Raw genomic sequence first — 3,732 nt, forward strand, 5'->3', positions numbered from 1 at the left:
TTGAAATCCAGATCACCAAAGCCAACCAAATTAAATAAATAAACAGTGAATGCCTCCTGTGGTGCCATGCATGATGCTAGGTATTGGGAAAACAAAAAGTCACTTTACATTTTTTTTTCTGAACTCATGGAGCTTAATGACTGGCGGTAGAGACAGGCATTGAAGCAATGGGGCACTCAGACAAGTGTAAAATGACAACGTTGGGAAGTGCTATGTAGGGAAGGTGCATGGTGCTTACAACGGCATTGGGCATTCATGAGAGGCTTCTCATGTATGTGGTGTTAAAGCTGAGACCTAAAGGATGAATAGAAATTGCATAGGTAAAGAGTAAGAACAAGAGTCCTTACGGATGGCATGCAGCGTCTTAAAAATTTCATGGTGGAGGGTAGCAGTATACGGTGGGTTACCCGGTACAAAAGTAGGTTGGTGAATCAAGGGCTAAACCCTGAGGCTTGTAGACCAGGAGAAAATCTTGTTGTCTATTTTAAGAATAATGAAATGATTTTAATAGCAGGGGTGAGGGTGGATGAAAGGTGATGCAACCATGTCTCTGCTTTGGAAATATTACTCTGGATGCAACATGGAGGATGGATGATAGAGGGTCCCACGTGTGGGTGGCAAAGCAGTTGGGAGGCTCCTATAGATGTCCAGATGAGAAGGAGTGTTAGCGAAGACTATGGATGTGGACATGCTTTATGGTTGGTTTAAAATAAATTTACAATACTTTCATCCCAGGTTCGCATCTATGTTCACTCACACGTACACACATGAGCTGATGGTTTGTGAGATGTTTGAGAACCTGTTTCTCAGGATCCAGTCCTTGATTGTCTTTTCTTGTGTACATCAGGGAAGCCAAATGCATTTTTATCTCAAGTGCCTACCCTGGTTGGTTGGTAGAAGATCCTGGGAGAGCAATACTGAGAAGGCTTCTGCAGTCACATAACAGCTTAGCAATAGAGAGCACTTTAATAGCTCCTTCCGTGAGCACAGAGTTGGGAGTGGTGGCATGCATGCCTTTTCAGAGCCTTTACGGCTCACATTCCCCATGGCAGACTTACCATTTTTCTCCAATGTATAGGAGTAGTGCTTGTCCCAGCCCTCACAACCATTTTCGTAGACACTCTGCCTCTACTCCCTATGCTTTTCTGGGATTTTGAAGTGCAACATTTTGGGTCAGATTCATTCTTCCTCTGAATGCACTCAACTCCCTTAGACCCTTAACTACCATCTCTCCACTTGCTTTCTATCTTCTAAAACTTTGTAAACATCTCTCATTTTCTGTTATATCCATTGTATTCTTATTGTCCTGTGGATCACTATGCTTTTATTAATCTCTTTTGGTCCATTTATATTTTCAGGGTTTCGTTTATTCAGTTTTCTGTTTGTTCAGTCTACCACGTTTAATCAAAACTTGTGCCACGGTTTTCCACTTATGCTCTTTGGTATATACTTATTTAACTGAAGAAATAGGCAACCATCAGAGAATATCAGTGAACAATTCACAATCTCCATTAGGGCAAATGACTGGGTATTGACATATTTTGGCTGTGTTCCCATCCAAATCTCATCCTGAAAACCACTGCCATGATTCAGTTATTTCCCAACAGCTCCCTCACACAACACATGAGAATTATGGAAGCTGAGATTCCACAGTCATGGGGGTGGTTTTCCTCATACTGTTTTCATGGTAGTGAATAAGTCCAATGAGATCTGATAGTTTTATCAGGGGAAGCCCCCTTCACTTTGTTCTTGTCTTGTCTTCTTTTCTGCTGCTGTGTAAGACATGCCTTTTACCTTCTTGCGTGATTGTGAGGACTTCTCAGCCATATGAAACTGTGAGTCCATTCAACCTCCTTTTCTTTATTTACCCAGTATTGGGTTTGTCTTTATCAGCAGTGTGAGAAGGGAGTAATACAGGTATGATTAAAATATTTTGCGCTTTGGTGTGCCTTTCCAGTTCCATCACTCCCCACACCTCCATAAGCACATTATCATTTCACACACCAATTATACCTTTAGTTCACTGTCTTGACATAGTTTTCTAAGGGCTGTTTATTGTTGGTTATGTTCTCTGAGCTTCGAATTCCCTTCACTCTAGCTAAGTTCTTCTTACTGTTTGAAATCTGGTTTAAGTGCCCTTTATTTTGAAACCTAACTCCAAGTTATGATTCATATACTCTCTATCACTCATCTGAATACCTCCTTTGGATTCATAATGTCTTTTGCTCTCTTGACTATAACATTTATGACCATATCAGGACATTTGACTCTCTTGTTTGGTTTATAAAGTAGACTGAACCCGTGGATGGCAGGCTCAGGATTTATTTGTACAGTATTTCCGTGACCTGTGTCACAAAGTAGGCACTTGATACCTGCTTGTGGAATTAATGGTGCTGTGGGACTCTACTCCTAGAATTGATCTGTTTTCATCACTTTAGTCTGTTTTACTAAGGTGCTATCTTCATAGTTGCACTTTATGGGCTCTCATTAGCAGGAAATTAACTGCACAGAACACGTATGCAGAACATGAGGTTACCAAGGGTCCAGTGCATGTTATTGATTTGGGCACAGGGAAGTTTATGAGCCTTGTGAGCACAATTTAGAAATTCTCAACTGCATATACTGCAGGTGAAGTACGTTTTATGTTGAAGCACATGGTTAATTATTGAGATTTGGCTGACTATTAAAGCAATAGCCTCTTGTTCAATCTGTGCTGATGATGCAAATGGAAAACACAGCTAAAAATATCACTTATGTCTGAAAAAGCCAGTCCAAAAAATAAGAAGCAATTAGCTTGAACAGCTGGAAGCAGATTTTGCCAGGATCTGTATTTACCAATATTTGAGTACAATTGGTTCACAATTTTGTACTTGGGGTAATAGCATCACTCAAGTTCCAGAGGAGGAAAATTTCTTGATGCTAGATATTTTTCTAAACATTCCCCTTCTTCCCTCTTCTTCCTTCCCTCTCCTTCAATCATACACTTAGAAGTCTATGATATATAATGTCAAATAAACTTAAGGACCTGGGAGGAAAAATAGGGAGATAATACAGTAAATCAAAGAAAGCCGTCTCTGGGCCTAGGTTGTCTATGTTTGAGTCCCAAATTCAATGTTACTCTGTGACCTTGGAGAAGTTACTTACCCTCTATGTATCTCATTTTAAAATGGGCTTACAAAGATATATTTCAGTATTGTTGTAGGATTAAATGACATACTTGTAAATTTCTTAGAGAAAGACTTGGTATGTCATAATTCTATTATTCATTTATAGTTCTGAGGTCAAATACCAGTTTTGACTTCTTTTGTAGTGATGAAAAATAGTCATTCCCACCTACCTTATACAATGAAAATCACACTGTCCTAAAATTCACACCAGAAACATAGAGTTAGTGCCAAGATCCTCTTGTGCCATTTAATTAATGCTTCTTAATATTTGTCATCTCTACTTCCATTCTAAAATCCAACTTGTAGCTTTCATTTAAAAAAGGGAGTGTCTACGGCCAATGAAGGAGATATCCTTTCATTGCTATTCTGCTTAGTTTCTGTGTCAGTTGATTTTTTTCCCTAGATTGTACTCTATCAATTTGAATGTATAGCAACATCAAACAAAAAATCAGAAGTAATTAGGTTTGTCAGTCCACAAGAATTTTGGACCCAATATCCATGAAGTGGTGGGTAGATTATAATACCTAATACAGAGTATCAGAATGAGTTCTTACAGTCTCACACG

Source organism: Cebus imitator, unplaced genomic scaffold (genome assembly GCF_001604975.1).
Source record: "Cebus imitator isolate Cc_AM_T3 unplaced genomic scaffold, Cebus_imitator-1.0 Scaffold2, whole genome shotgun sequence".
Taxonomy (NCBI): Eukaryota; Metazoa; Chordata; class Mammalia; order Primates; family Cebidae; genus Cebus; species Cebus imitator.